This window comes from Symphalangus syndactylus, chromosome 10 (genome assembly GCF_028878055.3).
Source record: "Symphalangus syndactylus isolate Jambi chromosome 10, NHGRI_mSymSyn1-v2.1_pri, whole genome shotgun sequence".
In the NCBI taxonomy this organism is placed as follows: Eukaryota; Metazoa; Chordata; class Mammalia; order Primates; family Hylobatidae; genus Symphalangus; species Symphalangus syndactylus.
The window spans coordinates 29,828,203-29,851,834 of record NC_072432.2 but is presented as its reverse complement, the minus strand read 5'-3'; the positions used below and the strand labels follow the sequence as shown (position 1 = coordinate 29,851,834).

At 39.6% G+C, this 23,632-nt stretch overlaps 1 long non-coding RNA gene across 1 annotated transcript; it reads left to right on the top strand.

Moving 5' to 3' along the window:
• Positions 1–19,972: 19,972 nt before the first annotated feature.
• LOC129492011 (uncharacterized) lies at positions 19,973–23,059 on the top strand. Its single transcript, XR_008660689.1, has 2 exons — positions 19,973–20,058; positions 22,565–23,059. It is a non-coding gene; the product is annotated as an uncharacterized lncRNA (long non-coding RNA).
• Positions 23,060–23,632: the final 573 nt, after the last annotated feature.

Sequence of the window (23,632 nt, the reverse complement as noted above, 5' to 3'; positions counted from 1 at the left end):
CCTTCCCATGCTCTTCAGCTGGCTAAACCTTACTAGCCTTTCAGGGCAGTTTAACTATTACCTCCTTCACACTTTTCAGGAGTTCATGGCATTTTACCCACCACTTAAAAAATATCCATTTATCTTTGACCCTAGATCATACATGTCTTGTGAACAGAAATTGTGTCTTAAATCCCAGTGTTTAACTCTATTACAATATCCATCATAATACATCACGCATTTTTTTTCTCCCTAGTATTTATCCAGCTCTGGAATTATGTTGTTTGATGTCTTTCTTCCCAGCCAGGGCAACCTCCCTGACAGCTTGTCTGACCCATTTATAGCACATAGAACAGCTTGGGGCACACAGTAGGCATTCAATAAATATTTGCTGCTGGGTGCGGTGGTGCACACCTGTAATCCCAGTACTTTGGAAGGCCAAGGTGGGTGGATCACCTGAGGTCAGGAGTTCAAGACCAGACTGGCCAACATGGTAGAACCTCATCTCTACAAAAATACAAAAATTAGCCGGGCGTGATGGCGAGTGCCTGTAATCCCAGCTACCTGGGAAGCTGAGGCAGAAGAATCGCTTTAACCTGGGAGGCGGAAGTTGCAGTGAGCCGAGATGGTGCCATTGCACTTCACCCTAGGCGACACAGCAAGAATCCGTCTCAATTTAAATAAATAAATAAATAAATAAATAAATAAATAAATATTTGCTTAATTAATTGTATCTAAAAAGCCTAACGCAGGGTCCAGCAGTTACTTAGACTTCATCGAATCCAATGAACCACTGATGGTGAAATGCACTGCAATTTTATATACCATTAAGAAAGATAAAAACGGGTGGAAATGCCTCCAAAAAGAATGACATAATGCTTAATAAAACAATGACATAATTTCTTCTTGGGTATAGTTTTCTATTTGGTATAAGAGACATATTTAGTCACAGATATTTATCTTATCTCTTACACATACATAAAAAGAAAAATATAAACAAAAGTAATTGGTTCAATTTTTTAAACTTCTTTATATGTGTGAGTCTAAATTTGCTGAATTACCTTTCAGATAGAGTGATCAGTGTCCCTGACTTTCCCACAGTATCCATCTTCTGTGCCATCTAGAGTGTTGGTGCTACACTATTTCTTAAAATAGTACTCCACTATTATCCCTGGAAATTTTCATCCAAGCCGCTGACATCCACCATTAGGCAAGTTTGAGGGCTAGTTCCTTACTGATTTTTGCCAAAGGTTAGATTTCAAACAATGGCCCTGATTCATGTGTCTTCCTCAAACATAAACGTCAGTTGACAGAAACACGAAGGGGCTGAGTTATCCAATTGTGCCACCAAAAAGAATAGCCAACTAGTACATCATGATTGCTTCTAGCTGACAGTATTTGTAAGCCACCAGCAATCACAATTTTAGAGTTAATAAAATGTGACTATGTGTCTGACTTAGAATCGATGCAATATAATATTAATAGTATATGCTTAGTAAGTATTGTTGAATGAGTGAGATTGACAGACAGGAAGCACATAGAGAAATAGATCTAGGAAGTTACTCCCCAGTGCGTAATAATTTCATATTCAAGCTCTTCTCTCATTGACTGAAAAATACTATGTGCCAAGCCCCAATGCTTGGTTTATTTATATACGTTGTCTCATTTAATTAAATAATATAATACATAATTTCCAAGTGTTATAATCAGTTCCCAAAGTAAAAAACAGATCTACTTTAGGTGTTATTCTGTCCCCAGAACTCTCCATTGACCTAGACTCACATCAATATCACAATGAACATTAATTTCCATAGTTTTGCAATCAGAAAATATCTTCTTCATAATTATTAAGAAAAGATTGAGTTCAGCATAGATTCATTGTCAAAAATATTCTATAATAATTCCAAAAGACTGATCATCTGTGAATTGTGCACATATTTTTTAATTAAAAATTCTTATTAACTTGAAATGTTCCATATGGTTTCAAAAATCAACTATTAGAGCCAGGTGCAGTGGCTCACACCTGTAATCCCAGCTACTTGGGAGGCTGAGGTGGGAGGATCACTTAACCCCAGAAGCTCAAGACCAGCCAGCAACATAGTAAGACCGTTTCTAAATAAATAAACAACTTTTAAAGAATCACCTATTGGCCGGGCGCGGTGGCTCAGGCCTGTAATCCCAGCACTTTGGGAGGCCGAGGCGGGCGGATCACGAGGTCAGGAGATCGAGACCATCTTGGCTAACACAGTGAAACCCCGTCTCTACTAAAAAATACAAAAAATTAGCCAGGCGAGGTGGCGGGCGCCTGTAGTCCCAGCTACTCCGGAGGCTGAGGCAGGAGAATGGTGTGAACCCCGGGGGGCGGAGCCTGCAGTGAGCCTAGATCGCGCCACTGCACTCCAGCCTGGGCGACAGCAAGACTCTGTCTCAAAAAAAAAAAAAAAGAATCACCTATTAAACTGAAATGCAAGGACCTATGTTCTTAACTCAAAGATGGGATAAATAGCTAGAAAAATTCATTTCAGTCTTGGATTTGAAAAAGATTGGAATGGTACAAACAATTCCAAAAGATACCTTAAAACTGTCAAAAAAATTATTGAAACAAAATCAAATTTAATTATCTCTAATTTTAAAATACTGTATAAGCATTGCTATGCAGGACAGGAATTAGGAGACTAGGTGTTGTACTCCAAAAGTTAACAATTACTCAGTTCAGTAAAACCTCCACCCACATCAATTTAAGCGCAATTCTCATAAAAGCAGGGCTGTGTGTGTGTGTGTGTTTTACCAAAAATACCCAATTATCAGATCGGTGATATTCACAGCTCTTCTGATGATGATCTTGCAGATGATGATCTTCAGGTGATAATCTTTGCTGTTCTAAGTGATGTATTAATGCTCACTTCCTTCTAGCCACAGAGCCTTGGCCCCACAAGTTGCCTGGAGGCAGCTCTGACCTACAAGCAGTCAAATCATCCCAGTCACATCAGTCTCCAGGGTAATTTGAAGTGTGGGTAGTTGACATCTAAGGGATAAGTGGGAGAAAGTTCTGTGGCTGGTCTGACAGTAAGGAGGCTAATTCCTGAAGGGCAGAGAAATAAAATGTCACTCACTTCTATGAGCCCCTGTGGTTTTCAGAGCAGGATCCGATGTGTTTTCTGCTGCAGTCTTAATAGGGCAATTAGTGGAGAAGGAAATGGGTGGGAGTTCTGCAAGCTTGCCAATATGTGAATGCACCCAACAACGAAGACGAGCTTTCCGTTCCCTTCCCTGGTCACTAGCCACAATGTGCATGGTGGTCAGGAGCTCTGTATCCATATGGTGAGAGTGATGCTTTGAGGTTTTGCTTGTTTTTTAATATTAGAATGGGCAGCTCTCAGTTGGATTGTCAAGCTAATATACACAGCAGCATGAAAACCCTGCATTTACAACTAGTTTCCAGTTGAAATGGAGTTATCCTTACTAATGACACAAGGGACTTTCTGATTGGGGTTCGAGATTAGAGGCATTTATTTACCCGTGTAAAGGCCAATGCAGGAGAAACCTATATGACATGGTTTGGATGTTTGTCCCCTCCAAATTTCATGTTGAAACATGACCTCCAATGTTGGAGGTGGGGCCTAGTGGAAGGTATTGAATCATGGGGACAGATCCCTCATGAATGGCTTAGTGCCATCCCCTTGGTGATGAGTGAGTTCTTGCTCAGTTGGTTCATGTGAGATCTGCTTGTTTAAAAGAGTCTGGAGGCCAAGTGCAATGGCTCACACCTGTAACTCCAGGGCTTTGGGAGGCCAAGGCAGGAGGATCACTTGAGTCCAAGAGCTCGGGACCAGCCTGGGAAACATAGTGAGATCCTGTCGCTACAAAAAACAAAAAAGAAATTAGTTGAGCATGGTGGCACCCACCTGTGGTCCCCGCTACTTGGGAGGCTGAGGTGGAAGGATTGCTTGGGCCCAGGAGGTTGAGGCTGCAGTGAACCATGATTGCACCACTGCACTGCAGCCTGGGTGACAGAGTGGGACCCTGTCTCAAAAAAAAAAAGTCTAGGACCTCCCCCTTCTCTCCCTTGCTCCTGCTCTCACCATGTGATATGCTGGCTTCCCTTTTCACCTTCCACCATGATTGTGAGCTTCCTGAGGCACTCATCAGAAGCCCAGCCAATGTTGCTGCTATGCTTCCTGTACAGCCTGCAGAACCGTGAGTGAATTAAACCCCTTTTCTTTATGAATTATCCAGCCTCAGGTATTTCTTTATAGGAATGCAAGAGGGACTAGCACACCATACCTGAGGAGAAGGAGAGAATCCATGGAACCCAGGAAAGAAAAGAATGCCATGCTCCCGGGAATCTCTCAGTGGCAGAATTCCAGGCTCCAGTGGTCCATGTTCATCCTGTTGCCAGGGCCAATATCCCCAGCAGGCACAAAGGGCACAGCGACTAGAGACTCACAATATGTTTAGGGCCCATGGACAGATTTTTATTTCTTTAGAAATCAGAAGGAAAAAATAAAGTTTTAGGTCAAAGAACATGTTTTAATATGTAATGTTAATATATTCACCTTTATTCTAACCTGGTCATAAAATACACTTTTTACTTTTTTTCTAAGGAGGAAGTGCCTACTGCTCCTGAAAGTTACCATGCAGCCTTGCCTGTGATATTAGGTTAAATGATATGATATTGCTGACAACCAATTGTTTCAGGTCTACGAAACAGTTTTGATCTACTTACTACATATCTCTCGGACGACCCTTTCCTAGTTTGTAGAAAATCTCAACTCAAGCCAGGTAGAGAAGGTAACCCATTTCTTTCTCTCCCTTTTTCCTTTTCCTCTCTTTCCTTTTTCTCTATTTCTTTCCCCTTTTCCTTCTACGTGTTTGCTGGATAGTGGGTTCTCTCTCTCTCTCTCTCTCTCCCCTTTCATCTTCCCCTCTCCCCAGCTCTCTCTCGGTTTTCACCTCTCCTTCTGTCCCTATTTTCTTGGACTTTCTTACAGAATCAGAAGATCAGTCATCTATAGTCCTCTGGGCTCCCCAGAGAACCTCGAACTGTCACAGGCACTCACTGTGCTCCTTCCACCCTCAATGCTATCTCTACCCTTTTTCTCTAAGTCATAGATGAGTTCCAGAAGATATCAGAAAGACCAGGTGAACTCAGATCAGGGATATCCTTAAGCTCTCCGGGAGTTGGGGCAGGAGACAAGGTCCACAGACAAACTAATGTCTTTCTTTTCTTTTTCATTTTACAAACAGGGTCTCACCTTGTTGCCCAGGCTGGAGTGCAGTGGTGCAATCACAGCTCACTGTAACCTCAGACACCTGGGCTCAAGCAATCCTCCCCACTCAGCCTCCTGAAGATCTGAGATGACAGGCTCACACCATCATGCCTAGCTAACTGAAAAAAAAAATTTTTATCGCAACAAGGTCTCACTATGTTACCCAGGCTGGTCTTGAACTCCTGGCCTCAAGTGAGCCTCTTGTTTTGGCCTCCCAAAATGCTGGGATAACAGGCATGAGCCATTGCTCCTGGCCAGACTAATTTCTTAAACTGTTTTGCTCCTCCCACACTCTTTATCTTTAGTTGCTGGGATCTTGACCTGGTAGGGAAAGTGGGGAGGAAGGAGAAAAAATGATTCTACCTATTTGCTTATCCTTAAAAAATTTTCCCATCTTAATATTTAGGACAAAAATGTTGATATTAAATTTATTTTGCAAGAATTTGCATTTTTTCCTTTCTGATCCCATCACTGAAAACCCCTAAAGAAATGAATGCCCCCTGATCTAGCTACATAAATAGGGAGTCACCAGATAAATAAGGTAAAAAGGGAAATAAGGACCAGGGCATAGAGCACATCTGCTATAACTTCCTCCATCACTGTAGCACAAATACTAATTAAATCCATTAAGGACAAACCATAGAGTTGGCTGTCATGGCGATTCTGTGGATAGGGTCCTGTTCTCAAGGAACTACATTTAGTGGAGAAAAGTAACGTACATAAATGATACAAGAAAATGAACATAAATGAGGAAGGAGGAAGTGCTCAGTGGGGGATTGATAGAAAAGCAGTCAGTATCCAGGCTCCCTCTTGGCAATGAAAGGAGCTTAAAAGCTATTCCGTGGTCACAGATGATGGCGGATTATCTACTCCAGTCTGTGGCCCAATGAGAAGGTTGAGTGACTTCTGTTAAAAAACCCAGCCCAGAAGTGTGGTTAAATATTCAGGCTTAGAGAAGTACTGCAGAGCCTGGAGGAAGAGGACACCTTTAGGCCAGGTGAGAAAAGAAAGGAATGACTGAAATCTCATGATACAGAGCTGTGAAGGGAGAAGTAGTCAGGGCTCCATGGATTTGGTTCAGAGCTTTCATTTATCTGAAGATGTCAATGAACTTTTGTGTTACGGGCTTTCGGAAATTCTGGGAGAAGGCCAGGTGCAGTGGCTCATATCTGTAATCCCAGCACTTTGGGAGACTGAGCCAGGCAGATCACCTAAGGTCAGAAGTTCGAGACCAGCCTGGACAATATGGCAAAACCCCATCTCTACTAAAAATACAAAAAAATTATCTAGGTGTGGTGGCAAACGCGTATAATCCCAGCTACTCAGGAGGCTCAGGCAGGAGAATCGCTTGAACCCAGGAGGCAGAGGTTGCAGTGAGCTCAGATCGTGCCACTGCACTCCATGTAAAAAAAAAAAAAAAAAAAAAAAAAACTCTGGGAGAAGAAAATGAGGAAGGAGGCCATATTATTTTCCAGCTTCTAGAGAGAGTAACAGAAGCAAAATAGTTTAGCTTTGAATTTATAGCAAGTCATCAATGGAACAAGAACTGCAGAGGAGAAGGCTCAACTTCCTTTTTGTGCCAACTTTGTCTGGACTTAAATGATGAATTTGGAAGAGAGAGGTGGAGTTGGGGAGTGGTAAAGCATTAAATAACCAACCATGACTAACCACTGAGTTTAGCCTGAATGAATTCATTCTGCAAACATAGCTGTCATCAAAACATAGCTTACGCAACACTCCCAAATGTGCTGCATGTCACAACGTATAACTACAAATCCATGCTTTGTCTGCAAGGTCATAATCAACTGTCTGTGGTGTAGCATTTGGTATGGATGGATAACATGGAATGGTCGCCCCAGGTGATTTCAGTTTTTTATGAAAGTAGAATAGGGTAAGCATTTTATTCACTGCGTTGTTGAAGGTAGATTTGTGTAGTCAACAGAGTTTTGTGGCTGTTGTTTTTAATTCGAAGAACATGCTACAACAGAATACAGCTATCTTATAGTACAAACCCAAATTTTTATTCTAGTTCTGTATTGAGCTAGCTACATGAGGCATAATTACTTTATCTTAAAATGAGGCCCATTCTAGTCTTAGAGTGCTATTATTACCCTGTTTGGTTATTGTGAACAGCCTAGTAGGCACGTTTCTCTGAGAAGATAGGGGAAGAGCTGAGAAACAATGTAAGACACCATTAAATCTACTTAAAACTGAAGGTAGGAAGAAAATTAATGAATTAAGTAGGGACTCTGTGGATTTCTTTCCTACTCTTTTCCTTATCCACTAATCCTAGCTTTCAAAAAAAAGGTGGGGAATATGTAAAATCAACTGCCATAAAGGGGTGAGCCATAGGATATTCAAACCTAGTACTTCTCCACCGAGCCCATACACCAAAAAAGGCATAAAGATAGAAGTTCTGACCCATGCTTGTGGTATTTTGAAAATGGGCCACATATTTAAGAAATACCAAATTATAAATATTAGTTATATATTAGAGCTTGGTCTAGACCAGGGTTTCTCAGCCTCAGCACTACTGACATTTAGACTGTATAATTCTTTGTTGCAGGGAGCTGTGCTGTGCATTGTAAGATGTTTAGCAGAATCCCTGGACACTGCTCACTAGACGTCAATAGCAAACTGTCCCACCTTCTAATTTTGGTAATCAAAAATGTCCTCAGGCATTACCAATGTCTTCTGGGTGGTAAAGTTACCCTCCTTTAAGAACCACTGGTCTAGACAAAATGATGAGGGATATTATAATGTTTCATTTTGATGTGTAGTCCCTGTCACCTTTCCTGCCTCCTGCCTCGGGCATTTCTTTATTCATTTATTTAAGAGATGTTTATTAAATAATGACTATGTGCCAGGCACTGTGCTGGGAGATGAGGATATAGTAGTGAAAAAGAGAATGGTGTCTAATCATGGAGTTTACAATTTCATAGGGGAGACAATGTGAAACAAATAATTCTAAATAATACAGCATACAAAACAGAAATACAGGTTACCTGCACACACAATTACAACCACTGTTTCCCCTAATCCTATTAATATTATAGTAGATGGTTTAAGAAGGAATTAATCTACAAGAGAATGATAGTAGTAGAGGGGTAGAACAACACAATTTTGAAAACTAGGATGTAGATGGAGGAACTAGAGTGCAATATTATAATAAGAAATATATACTTGATCTCTGCCTCATTTTCTATCACATAGCTCAGAAAACCCTCAGAAACTCTGAAGTAATATGTGCCTTTTTGTATGCCACTGAGGTGACTAATGGCTGGAAGATGACAGAACAATACCTTCAATGTTCTGAAGAAAAAATCTAATAATCAAGAATTCTATATCCATCCAAACTATTAAATAAGTGATAAATGGAAGACATTTCAAGACCTTCAAGGTCTCAAATTATTTCCTATATGTTACAGTTTTATGTGGCTTCATGAAGAAGATCTCAAAACTTAGTGACTTGTAGCAACTATATCTTTTGATTCCAAGAATTTGGATGGAGAACAGAGGAGACAGATTGTCTCTATTTCTCAATGTCTATTATCTCAGATGGGTGAGTTGAACATCTTGGGGGTTGCTGGGCATTTCTCTCTTTCCACGTAGCCTTTCACATGTTTAGTTTGGGCTTTCTCACAGGCCACAGTGTGGGTTCCAATGGGGATGCTCCATCACTGCCACTGCCATCACCCATATCACACTGGCTTCCAAGGGCCCAAGAACTTGCCCACATGCCCAGCAACCCCCCCCCCCCCACTGGCACTACAAGCACCCACCCAAGCCACCTAGAGGCAAGGATCAACCCTCCTGGACCCAATAACACCAGTGCCAGCACAAGCTACCTTGAAGCCAAAGAACAGGCATGCTAAGCTCACCACTGCCACCACTGAGACCTGGTGACTGGCCCATGGCATCCTACTCCCCAGCAAAACTTCACCACAGTCTCAAATAATAACCACATCATAAGCCACTGAGTAAATCACAGATACCACTGATACTGTTTATAGCCAAAGAAGTCATACAGAAATTACAATACTGCATGCTCCCAAAAGAAAAGCCAAAGTGTCCTACCCAACCAACAACATTACATACACCTTCAGGAGAAAGTCCTTCCCTAAGAAAGCAATTTCAAAAAATTGGAAGAAGCAACAGTTACACCAGATACACAAATATCAACATAAAAAAGCAAGGAAATATGAAGCCTCGTAAGGAACATAATTATTCTCCTGCAACATATCCCAATCAAAAAGAAATTTATAAGCTGGGCTCAGGGCTCATGCCTGTAATCTCAACACTTTGGGAGGCCAAGGCCAGTGGATCACTTGAGGCCAGAAGTTTGAGACCAGCCTGGCCAAAGTGGTGAAACCTCATCTCTACTAAAATTTTTTTAAAAATTGCTGGGCATGGTGGCAGGTGCCTGTAATCCCAGCTACTTGTTAGGCTGAGGCAGGAAGAATTGCTTGAATCCGGGAGGTAGAGGTTGCAGTGAGCTGAGATCACACCACTGCACCCCAGCCTGTGCAACAGAATGACATCTCAAAAATAAATAAATTTATAAAATTCCAGATAAAGAATTCAAAATACTGATTTTAAAGAAGCTCAGTGAGATAAAAGAGAATTTTTGGAGAAGTCAGATAAACAGTTCAGAATATGAATCAGAAATTTACTAAAGACATAGATATTTTTAAAAAGAATCAAACAAATTCTGGAAGTGAATAATTCATTGAATGAAATACAAAATACATTTAAAAACTTCATCAACTGACTAGATTGAGCAGAAGAAAGAATATCAGAAATTGAACATGGGTCTTTTGAAATAATTCAGTCAGATAAAAATAAAGAAAATAAAAATAATGAGTAAAGCCTTTGTGACATTTGGGACATGTAAACAGACCAAATCTACAAATTATTGATATCCCCAAGGGCAAATAAAAAATTAAAGAATTAGAAAATCTATTTAACAAAATAATAGATGACAACTCCCCAAGTCTAGAAAAAGGTTTAGACATTCAGATACAGGAAATTCAGCAATCCCAGATGACACAACACAAAAAATTCTTTTCCACAGCACATTATAGTCAGACTGTCTAATGTCAAGGATAAAGAGCAAATCCTAAAAACAGCAAATGTATCTAGTCACCTATAAAGGAAACTCCATCAGACCAACAGTGGATTTCTCACCAGAAACTTTAAAGGCCAGAAGAGAATGGGATGATACATTCAAAGTGCTAAAAAACAAAAAATACCTGCTAGCCAAGAATATTAGATCCAGCAAAATTATCCTTTATAAATGAAGAAGAAATAAAGTCTTTCCTAGACAAGCAAATGCTGAGGGAATTCATTACCACTAGACCAGCTCTACAAGAAATGCTCAAGGCCATCCTAAACCTGGAAGCAAAGAATGTCATTTGCCATCATGAATATACATCAAACTGTAAATCTCACTGGTAAAGAAATCACACAATGGAGGAAAGGACTCAAATGGTACCATGACAGAAACCCACCAAACCACAATGACAGACAATAACAGATAAAAAATTAACAAAGAATATATTGAAAATCAGAAAACAATTAGGAATATGACAGGAACAAAACCTCACATAGCAATAGTAACCTTGAATGTAAATGGATCAAATTATCCAATTGAGAGATACAGAATCGTTGAATTGATATTTTTTAAATGATTCAGCTATATGCTGCTTTTGAGGAATTCATCTCACTAGTAAAGACATATAGACTGAAAGCAAAGGGATGAAAAAAGACATCCCATGCAAATGGAAACCAAAAGTGAGTAGGAGTAGCTATATCCGATAAAACAGACTTCAAATCAAGAACAGTTAAAAAAAAGAAAGGACAAAGATGATAATTATATATTAATGAAAGTCAATCCAGTAAGAGAATACAACAATTCTAAACATATATGCACCCAAGGCTGGAACACCCAGATTCATAAAGCAAATATTCCTATATCTAAAGAGAGAGATAGACTGTAGTATAGGAATAGTGGGGGATTTCCCAACACCCCACTCTCAGCATTACACACCTCATCTAGACAGAAAATTGACACAAAAAATTGAATTTAAAGTAGGCTTTATTTAGTCATTTACAGAACATTCTATCCAACAACTGCCAAATACACATTCTGCTCATTAGCACATGGAAAATTCTCCAAGACAGACTATATGTAAGGCCACAAAACAAGTCTCAGAAAATTTTTAAAAATCAAGTTCATATCAAGTATTTTCTCAGATCACAATAGAATAAAGCTAAAAATCAATATCAAGAGAAACTCTCAAAACTAGACAAATACAAGGACATTAAACAACATGTTTTTGAATGACCATTGAGCCAATGAGGAAATTAAAACAGAAATCAAAAAATTTATTGAAACAAATGAAACATAAATATCAAACGTACCAAAACCTGTGGAACACAGCAAAAGCAGTGCTAAGTGGGAAGTTTATAGGAATAAATGCCTGCACCAAAAAGGTAGAAAAATTACAAATGAGCATTCTAATAATGCACCTCGAGGAGTTAGAAAACCAAGGGTAAATTAAATCAAAAATTAGCAGAAGAAAAGAAACAGTACTAAGATTGGAAGAGAACTAAATGAAATAGAGACTTAAAAAAATACTAAAGATCAACAAAATGAAACGTTGGTTCTTCAAAAAGATAAACAATATTGATAAACCACTAGCTAGAATAACCAACAAGAAAGAAGATCCAAATAAAAACAGAAATGAAAAAGGAAACATTACGACTGACATCACAGAAATACAAATATCATCAGAGACTATGATGAACAATTATATACTGACAAACTGGAAAACCTATAAGATACAGATAAATTCCTGAAAACATACAACTTACCCAGATTGAATCATGAAAAAATAGAACACCTGAACAAACCAATAACAGATAGTAAGATTGAATGAGTAAGACAACAACAACAAAAAGCCCAGGACCAGATAGATTTACAGCTGAATTCTACCAAATGTACAAAGCACTAATATCAATCTTCTTGAAGTTATTTCAAAAAATCAGAGAGGAGGGAATTCTTCCTAACTCATCTATAAGGTCAGCATCACCCTAATATCAAAACCACAAGGAGACAACAAAAAAGAAAACTACAGGCTGATATCTCTGATGAATATAGACACAAAAATCCTCAACAAAATACTAGCAGACCAAATCCAACAACACATCAAAAAGATAATACCCCAGGGCCTGGCAGAGTGTATTATCTTTTTGATGTGCTGTTGGATTTGCTATCGGATTATCACATCTGTAACCCCAGCACTTTCAGAGGCCAAGGCAGGGTGGTAGGATTACTTGAGCCCAGGAGTTCAAGACCAGTCTGGGCAACATAGTGAGACCCCATCTCTACAAAACATACAAAAATTAGTCAGGTGTGTTGGCATCCACCTGTAGTCCCAGCTATTCAGGAGGCTTACGTGGGAGGATTGCTGGAGCCCAGAAGGTTGAGGCTGCAATAAGCTAAGATCACACCACTGCACTCCAGCCTGGGCAATATAAGGAGATCCTGTCTCAAACAAACAAACAAATAAACAAAAAACAAAAAGATAATACACCATGATCAAGTGAGATTTATACCAGGGATACAAGAATGGTTCAACATATGCAAGTCAATAAACATGATATATCATGTCAACAGAATGAAGTACAAAAACTACATAATCATCTCAACAGATGCAGAAAAATCATTTAATAAAATTCAACATGGCTGCATGATTAACAAAAAAAACTCTTAACAAACTATGTATAGAAGGAACATACCACAAAATAAGAAAGGCCATATACAACAAACCCACAACTACCAACATACTGAATGTGGAAAAGTTGAAGGCCTTTTCACTAAGAACTAGAACATGACAAGGATGCTCACTTTCAGCACTCCTGTTCAACACAGTGCTGGAAGTCCTAGCCAGAGCAATCAGACAAGTGAAAAAAATAAACAGCATCCAAAATGGAAAAGAGGAAGTTAAATTGTCCCTCTTTGCTATTGATATGATATACCTAGAAAAACCTAGACTACACACACACACACACACACACACACACACACACACAACTCTTAGATTTGATTAACGAATTCAGTAAAGCTGCAGGATGCAAAATCAATGCCCCCAAATCAGTGGTATCTCTATACATCAATAATGATCTAGCCAGGAAAGAAATCAAGAAAGCATTCCCATTTACAATAGCTACAAAAAGCAAACAAAGAAATAAAAACCTAAGAATATATTTAACCAAAGAGGTGAAAGATCTCTACAAGGAAAACTACAAAACACTGATGAAAGAAATTGAAGATAATACAAACAAATGGAAAAACATCTCAAGCTCATGAATCAGAATTAAAATTGTTAAAATGACCATATGGACCAAAGCAATCTACAGATTCAATGCAATTTTAATGAAAACATCCCATCATTTTTCACAGAACTAGAAAAAACAGTCCTAAAACGCATGTGGAATCAAAAAAGAACCCAAGAGCCAAAGCAATCCTGAGCAAAATGAACAAAGCTGGAAACATCACATAGCCTGACTTCAAAATATCCCACAAGGCTATAATACCCCAAACAGCATCATACTGGTATAAAAATAGGCATATAGACCAATGGAACAGAACAGGGAACCCAAAAACAAGGCCACATATTTACAGTCAACTGATGTTTGACAAAGACACCAAGAACTCATATTGGAGAAAGGACAATCTCTTAAATAAATGGTGCTGGAAAAATAGGATAGCCACATTCCAGAAGAAGGAAACTGGACCCCTATTTCTCACCACATACAAAAATCAACTTGAAGTTGATTAAAGACTTAAACACAAGCTCTAAAACCATGAAAATACAAGAAGAAAACCTGGGGAAAACTCTCCTGGGCATTGGTCTAGGCAAAGAATGTATGACTGAGACCTCAAAAGCATAGATAACAGAAATAAAAATAGACAAACGGGACTTAATTAAACAAAAAAAGCTTCTGCACAAAAAAGAAATAGTTAACAAAGTGAAGAGACATGCTGTTGAATTGGAGAAAACATTTGCAAACTTCATCCAACAGGGGACTAATATCCAGAATATACAAGGAACTCAAACAACTCAACAGGAATAAAAAGGCAACAAATAATTCCATTAAAAGGTGGGAGAGGCTGGGCACAGTGGCTCATGCCTGTAATCGCAGCACTTTGGGAGGCCAAGGCAGGCAGATCATGAGGTCAAGAGATCGAGACCATCCTGGCCAACATGCTGAAACCCCGTCTACTAAAAATACAAAAACTAGCTGGGTGTGGTGGTGCGCCTGTAGTCCCAACTACTCGGGAGGCTGAGGCAGGATAATTGCTTGAACCCAAGAGGCAGAGGTTGCAGTGAGCCAAGATCTCACCACTGCACTCCAGCCTGGCGACAGAGCAAAACTCAGTCTCAAAAAAAAAAAAAAAAAAAGTGGGGGAAAGCACATGAATAGATATTTCTCAAAAGACAACCTACAAATGGCCAACACATATATGAAAAAATGCTCAAATGCTCAACATCACTAATCCATCAGAGAAATGCAAATCAAAACCACAATGAGACATCATCTCACCCCAGTCAGAATGGCTATTATTAAAAAGACAAAAAAATAATGGATGTTGGTGAGGATGTGGAGAAAAAGGAACTTGTATACTCTGTTGCTGGGAATGTAAACTGGAGCAGCTACTATGAAAAACAGTACGGAGATTTCTCAAAAAACTAAAAACAGAATTCAATCCAGCAGCCCCATTACCAAGTATCTATCCAAAAGAAACCAATAGATCAAAGGGATACAAATCATTTGCATTTTTATTGCAGCACTATTCACAATAGCAAATATATGAAACAAACCTAAATACCCATCAATGGATGAATAGGTAAAGAAAATGTGGTAAATATACACAGTGGAATACTATTTGGCCATAAAAAAAGAATGAAATCATGTCATTTGCAGCAACATGAATGGTCATTATATTAAGTGAAGTAAGCCAGGCATAAAAAGATAAATATTGTATGTACTTACTTACATGCAGAAGCTAAAAAATTTGATCACCTGGAGGTAGAGTGGAAAGAGATAATGGAGATTGGGAAAGGCGACTGGGGGAAGGAGAAAGAATGAAAAGAAATAGGTTAAAGAGTACAAACATGCAGTTAGATAGAAGAGATAAATGCAATGTTTGATAGCAGAGGAGGGTGACTATAGTTAACAAAAAATGTGTTGTACTCAGGTGATGGACATCCTAAATACCCCGACTTGATCACTGTGCATTACATACATGTAACAAAATTTCACATGTACCCCAAAAATTTGTTTAAAAAACTTAAAAAGAGGAAGACAGCGGAAGTAAATGGGGGAATCCTACATAAGAGAAAGGCAAAAAGAATCCCCAAAATGCAATGTGAAAGAGATATCAGGATTACAACTGTGAAGCAGCTCTAAAGAACAGAGATCAAGGAATAGATAGATGTCTATGATTTTTAAAATAATAATAAATTTTCTTAAATAAATGTGTCAGAACATAGTGAGAAGAGAAGATTTATACTGTGGGGGATAGGGGGAGAATTAATGATAATTTAAAAGTGAAAAAGAGGTGCTTAGAATCAATACATTGAAGAGAAATTTTGCACTAGGCACTTGTTAAAAATGGCAAGGAAGACTTTACTCAAGACTATTGCATTAGAGGAGAGAGATTGAACTCAATTATAATTACAACAGGGATAACAATCTAAGTGCAAGAGTGAGACCCTACCTCAAAAATCAATCAATAAATAAATACAACAGGGATAAGTGGGAATGTATATTCAAGGGGCATGATGAGGGAGTCATTGGATAGAAACATACTAAAGAGAGACTTGGTTAGGTATCAAGGACATTGGGGGAGAGGAACTTGATAAGACATCAAGGGTGGGGAGGAGAGCTCGATTAGATATCAAAGGTGGTGGGATTCTCTATAAACTGGCTAAGCAGTATCCAATGCTAAAACTAGACTTGGCAAGCTAAAGATTGGGCCAAAGATAAAGTCTAGTCAAAAGGAGGGCTCAGAGGAGCCTGACTACATTTGCTCAATAAGGGAGTCTTTGTCAAATGAACTATTTCCTTCCCTTCCTTTCTTTCCTTCCTTTCTTTCTTTCTTTCCTTCCTTCCTTCCTTCCTTCCTTCCTTCCTTCCTTCCTTCCTTCCTTCCTTCCTTCCTTCCCCACTTCTTTCTTTTGTTCATCCTTTCTTTCTTTTGTTCTTTCTTTCTTGTCTGTCATCCAGGCTGGAGTGCAGTGGTGCCGTCATAGCTCACTGTAACCTTAAACTCCTAGGCTCAAGAGATCTTCCCACCTCAGCCTCCTGAGGAGGTGGGACTACAGGCACATGCTGCTATGCCTGGCTAATTTTTTTTTATTTCTGTTATTTTTGGAGATGAGATCTCAGTATGTTGCCCAGGCTGGTCTTGAACTCCTGTCCTCAAGTGTTCCTCCCACCTTGGCCTCCCTAAGTGTTGGGATTTACAAGTATTACATGCCACAAGGCACGACTATCTTTTAAAAACAAATGCAAACTGTTTGCTTTGTTGTTTTTAATACATTTTTACAGATTATTTCTGTAAACCACAAATAAAATTCTATGACCCTCCCAACCATGGACTCCCTCCTCTTGGCCAGGGCACTCCTCAGATAACCTGAAACACTGGTTCAGGCCATGACGGGAATGGCGGATTGGACATGCCTCATTATACCCTCCTCCCTTTTGGAATTCAGGAAAAGCTGACCAGCATTTAACATCAACACAAACCCTAAGTCTGATAAGAAACATTTGCAATCTATTCTCTTTGAAACTTGCTACCTGGAGGCTTCAATTGCATGATAAAAGCTTGGACTCCACAACCACTTATCACAATCCAGACATTGTTTTCTACTGATAAAAACTCTTTCAATCAATTGCCAATCAGAAAGTTTTTAAATCTACCTATGACCTGGAAGTCCCCACTTCAAGTTGTCCTGCCTTTTTAGATTGAACTGCTGTAAATCTTACATCTGTTGATTGATGTATTATTATGTCTCCCTAAAATGTATAAAAGCAAGCTGTACACTGCCACCTTGGGCACATGTTGTCGGGATCTCCTGAGGCTGTGTCTTGGGTGTGTCCTTAGCCTTGGCAAAATAAACTTTCTAAACTGATTGAGACCTGTCTCAGATACTTTTGGGTTCACATTTCACACATAGAAACTATGAGAACAAATTTTTATGGAGGCCTAGAAGAAAGCACTACAAACTTTGCAAAATAAGTGCAGGAGAGGCAGGTGATAGTGATATGGCATTCCCCCCAATAATTACCCCCCAAAAAATGGCTGGTGCACTGAAGAAAACTTTAATTCCCCTACAGTTTTAACTAGGCTCAGCCATGAACATGGGGAAGGCTGGCATTTGTGCAATGACACTGGGGTTCTCCACTACACGTCTGGTCATCCTGTAAGTCCCTTAAACCTGCCCACAACCAGTTCCTAAAAAGGAAAAGCAGTGTTCTTTTGCCAGCAAAACTGGGGTTTAGTTGAAAGTAAAAGGATGTATTTGAAAAGGTATATCTGCCTTTAAAGAATAAAAGGATCTATCTTTGCACCTGATAACAAATTAACAAAATCTCAAATGGATAAAGCTTGTGTGATGAGGCCAAATTACACAAAGTGAAGAAGTCAAATTTTGTTTAATTTAAATTACAGAGAATAAACATGCCCTGAGTTACATTTTTCTTAAAAAATCACCCTGAATGCTATGTAGAGGATGGGTTGTAAGGGGGCAAACATAGAAGCATGGAGACCAGTTAGATAGTTACTGCAGCCTATTATTTGGACTAAGAGAGTAAAGGTAGAGAATAAAAGAGATAATCAGATTTGAGATTGATTTTGGAGGGTGAGCTGACTAGATTTGCTGATGGATGGACACAGGGGTGACAGAAAGGAAGGAATCAAGAATGACTTCTAGGTTTTTAGCTTGAACAACTAAGTAGATATGTCATTTACTGAAATGATAAAGACAAGAACAGATTTGAGAGGGGAATCAAGAATTCTGGTTTCAAATTATTATTAGCTATCAAATTTCATATTAAGGAGGAGGTTGGATATGTAAGTTTGGATCTTAGTGGGGCTAGTGAAATACATTTGGAAATTGTCATAATTCTGGTGGTTATGAGATTGCCTAGAATGAGGATAAAGACAGAAAACAAGCAGAGAAACCAAAATCAAGCCTATAGAATACTCAAAAATTTAGGACTTGAGCAAAGAAAGAAAACCCGAAGGAGTGAAACAAAAGCCAATGGTATGAGAAAAATCCAAAGAACATGGTATCAGGGAAGCCAAGGGTGTTTTAAGAGTGGAAGAGTGGTTAACCACATGCCAATTGGTCAGTAAGATGAAATCATAAAGAATGCTAGCCATCGTTTTTGACTAGCTGGAGTCACTGTAAATCTTGGTGAAAATGAAAACTATAGTAAGGTTAAGTAAGATTAAGGAGGAATGGAATGTGAGGAGTTAGAGAGAATAGGATGTAAAAAATTGTAGAGATAGTATAAGGAGCCAGGGTTCTTTTTGAAAAAAGCCATCTAATAACTCCCATTCTTTTTCAGAGAGAAAGAGAGAGAGAGCACACAGGAAGGAGACCAAACTTGCTTGCATGGCGGTCCCACTCTCTCAGTAACCTTACTCCATTCATGAGGACAGAGCCCTTGTGATCTAATCACCTCTTAAAGGTCCCACCTGTCAACACTGTTGTATTGAGTATTAAGTTTCCAACACATAAATTTTGGAGGACACATTCAAAACCATTGCGGGGAGTTGTAAGCACTTCTGTAAGCTGTGTGAACAGCTCGTAACAGCTGCCGCAATGGCTGTTCCATAGGCTCTGGACAGGCGAGTGAACGACGATGCAGGGTTTGAGTGTTCTCTTTCTTTCTTCTCTTGAAGGGAGGGATAGGGAAATGAGACTTAACCCCAAAATCCACAGTGGTCTTACAATTTACCAAGACACAGGGTACTTGGTAAATTCCCCCGGGAATGACAAATAACAAAAACCAGGATCAGAAGTCCCCAGTAATAAAGGGAGAAAACATTTGGCCCCACCCTCGAAGGGCAAGAGTGCTGAAGGAAAGCAGGACTCTCATTCTGAGTGAGTTGAGCACCAGAGGTTTATGTCTCATCTTGAGACATCAACGGGCCCTTAGTGGGGAGGAAGAAAAACACTGTGGTGTTATTCAACAGTACCTCCAGACCAGTCCCTGGGGAAATTGTTCCAAGTTCCTCAAACAGTGGAACCAGTAAAATTGAAAGAGTATGACTACCTCTTGGGGGCCTAAAATATCTGTGGCCACTATGCGAAAATATCGGGTCAGGCCACCCAAGATTTCCAGAGTGGTATTCATTTTGATTGATGGCTTCTTCAACCAGGAGCAGGCCACAGGCTAGAGTGGTAGCGATGGAGAGCAGAGAGGTGGTTCCCAGAGCAGCAGTCATGAGAGGAGATGGGCTGGTGAGCAGCCTGAAAGCAGAACACACAACAACAGCAGGAAAGCTACAACAGCTGCAGAGGACCATGTGGAAAGGGAGATGCTTCAATGGTTTAGAATTCTATATTAAAAACAGTGGTGGTTTGGAAGCAGCCCCAAGACAACTGCTACTAAACTTGTGAAATATAATTTAGGCACCTCAAACATGCCTCTGTGACCTGAGGCTCTTCCTGCTGTCTGGAACGTTCCTCTTGGGCTGAAGTGGGACCAACTTCTTATTCTTCAGGTACGAGCTAAAATGTATCTCAGCTTGGAGGCCATCCCTATTTAAAGATCTCCCTGTGATAGTCTAACGCAGCCCTGTTTTTCCTTGAGAGTACTGCATTTTGCTGATTCTGATATATACTTTTTTTCATATTTTAACATCTCTGAAGTTGGGATGAATCTTATAATCAATACTGTGGCATAGTTTAATTGGCCACAGTTTTTCTAAGTGATTTTTTTAAATGGTGTATTTTATAACCTGTGCCATTTCTATTCAAGAAAATAGAGTTTTCATCACATTCAGTGAGTGTTGTTTGTATGTTTAGTGTTTGTCTACTCTATAAAACTGTAGGCTTCTTTAAAGCAAGCACTAGCATGTAGTACAATGCCTGGTGCATCATATGTATTCAATAATGATTAATCAAATGACTGAATTCATTAGCTTTATTTATTTATTTTAATTTTTTTTGAGACAGGGTCCTACTATGTTGCCCAGGCTGGTCTTGAACTCCTAGGCTCAAGTGATCCTCCCACCTCAGCCTCCCAAAGTGGTGGGATTATAGGCATGAGCCACGGAGCTCGGCCTGAATTCATTAACCTTAGGATTGTACAGCTCTCAGCTGAAAAACACTGTACACAATACTGTGTATAATCAGGTGACTTAAGATTTTTGGACAAAATTAAACATATAGTCTCTCTGTCAGATTCACATGTACCCAATGTCTTATCTCAAAGTACTGGTGTTTTTGTTTTTTGGATTTTTTTTTTTTTGAATCTCACTCTGTTGCCCAAGCTGGAGTGCAGTGGTGCAACCTTGGCTCACTGCAACCTCTACCCTCTGGGTTCAAGCGACTCTCCTGCCTCAGCCTCCCGAGTAGCTGGGACCACAGGTGCACATCACCACGTCCAGCTAATTTTTTGTATTTTTAGTAGAGATGAGGGTTTCACCATGTTGGCCAGACTGGTCTCGAACTCCTGACCTCAAGTGATCTGCCTGCCTCAGCCTCCCAAAGTGCTGGGATTACAGGTATGAGCCACCACACCCAGCCTCAAAGTACTGGTTTTAAGCAGAAATTTCCACACAAGTAGATACCTTAAAACAAAGAACACTTATATCTATCTAACCAGAACAAATTTTTTGTATTAGACATTTCTCAGAAAACTACTTTTAAAGGGGAGATATTAATAGAAAGTATTTATGAAGCATCTCTCAGTGTAATGCCCCGGTGCTTTGACAAGTACGCTATTTTTGAACATGGAAAAAGACTCATTGTCATATATTATGACCAGTTTCTCCTGCTTAATACTATAGTTAAGTCTAATCCTATGTTTATAACCTCTTAATCTACTTCCATGGAGGAAATAGATTTCGCCTTATCTATTCACTTGGTACTGACTCAAATAAGTAGAAAAACCAGGGGATTTAATCTTGGCTAAAATAATTTAGCAATTAGCAAATATTTCAAGAAACGCCAGTTAGAAACATAGAAAACATAAATGGATTTCAATGCATGGTTGATCTCTTTGAAAATTTCCCTCTGAATGAACGTCCTTCTTTAACACTGATTCAAGGCTCTGGATAAATCTTATTATTATTAAAGTCCCCAATAGTGAGAATTTAAATACAAATTTATGCAAAATGAGAAAAATGGGTCACTTCTGCCACTGCCTTATTCATGGAATTTTTTTTTTTTTTTTGCAAAATAGAGCTGAGAATAAAAATCATCTCAATTTTACAATACACCATATCTCCCTTGTAACATTCAGATAATGATTCTGAAGCTATTTGGTATGATGGATGAAGAAATGCATTCTGAGCTTGGGCAAATCACACTACTCAGGACCTCTGTTTCTGCTTCTGCAAGTCTGACTTGTCAAGGGCCCCTCCCATCTCCTCAGAGAAAGCTTCTAGACATCCCTGGTCAGAATCGCAGTCTCCTTCCTCTTCTGGGCCCACTTAACATGTAGTTTCTACTTCTTGTGTAACAATTATGCAGTGAACCCTGTAGTGCAAATGAGTGTGTGTGCATTTGTCTACCTCACAAGGCTGTGAACTCCTGGAGTGTCAGGACTGTTTTTCATTCATCCTTGGGCCTTGCACATGGAAGATGACTCATATTTTGCCATATCAAATTGAATTACTTTATAAGATTAGCTTTGGCTTATTCAGTTTATGCTCCCTAAGGTTTTGTTTTTATGTACTAGTATTGCAGATTAGAAAAAAAAAACAAAAAACCCAGCTCATCTCAAACCCTCGTGGGTCTTTTTGTGTGACATAGAATGAGAGCTGAGCTGAGCCCAACCTCGGCTAAGAGAGTGCCTCCAGCAGTTCAGACCAAGTTCATGTCCTGAGATAAGACTGGCAGGGGCTTCCCTGGGCCCTGGGAAGAGAGGGGTTCCTACGAGATGAGAAAAGTATTCCCTTAGGTTCTCAGAGAAAATGGCAATGCTCTCTGCGGATTATGCAGCCATTAGAGACCCAGGCATATTTATGCAACCTAATCCTGGGTCAAATACTCATTTTCCAGGTGATGATGGACAAGTCCCTTAAGCCTTCTGATCAGCAGTTTCTTGAACTCTAAAATGGGAAATCTAATATTAAAAATATCCTACAACATGGACTGGTGTGAAAACTAATAAAGACAAAGCCTTCTCAAGCACTATGAAGCATTCAGTGCTAAGTACAATGAAAATAATGTGGCCAGAGGCCTCGGGCCTTTGCCAGATGGAACCAGCTTTGGCCACTCTTTCCCATACTGCTGCTCCCAGCTGACTGAGGTTTGGCTGAAGATTCTGCCAGGACCCGTGCATCACTATTCCCACAAGGAGCTGCAGGGCACACACAAGTGTGTGCTGAGAAAGCCCCCAATAAAGATGGAACCCACATGGGGGCATTGCTAATGCTGTTCCAGAAAACAAGCCCAGGGATTTTCCCAGCTCTATACATTGCTTTGTGTTTATCAGTGCTTTGACCAGCAGCTATTCATTTGTGATATGAAACTCTTAAAATCTTTTTTATTTTAGCAAGTTTTATTGAGGGAACCTGGCTGCAGGCAGGATTTCAGTCTTGTATCTGCATAAAGCCTAAGCTGTTGGCATGTTGAAATATTACCTTAGAAAAACCAAGGTGTTTGATGTTGCTTAGCCACACCAATTGACTGGACTTCTCACTTCCTAACCAGTTGCCTTGGTGTTGCTTAGATGAAGCCCAGATTAATTTTTTTTCTCGGTCATTTCTTACAAAATCTGAAATCTGAAAGTTCAGCCCTAACCACCTCACAAAATGGCCAGTCTTGTTCTTGACCTCATTAACAAAGGACTGTCCTTCCAACTCACACCAACCTGGGGGAGGAAATAAACCAGACAGCCCGAATGACGACAGAGTGGGATGAAATAACCCCTCCCTGGGACAATGCCTTTTCCTGTTTCTGGAGGCTCCTCCTATTCCCACACTGGTTTCTGCATCCGTTACTTGGCCAGGATCCTCTTTCACATCAAAGTGTCCCTCCTTGGGCTTCAGAAGTAGGGGCATAACCTTAGTTTCTACAGGAAGGCATTTTCATCCCAAAGGAAAGGGAAAAACCATGTGTTTGGTT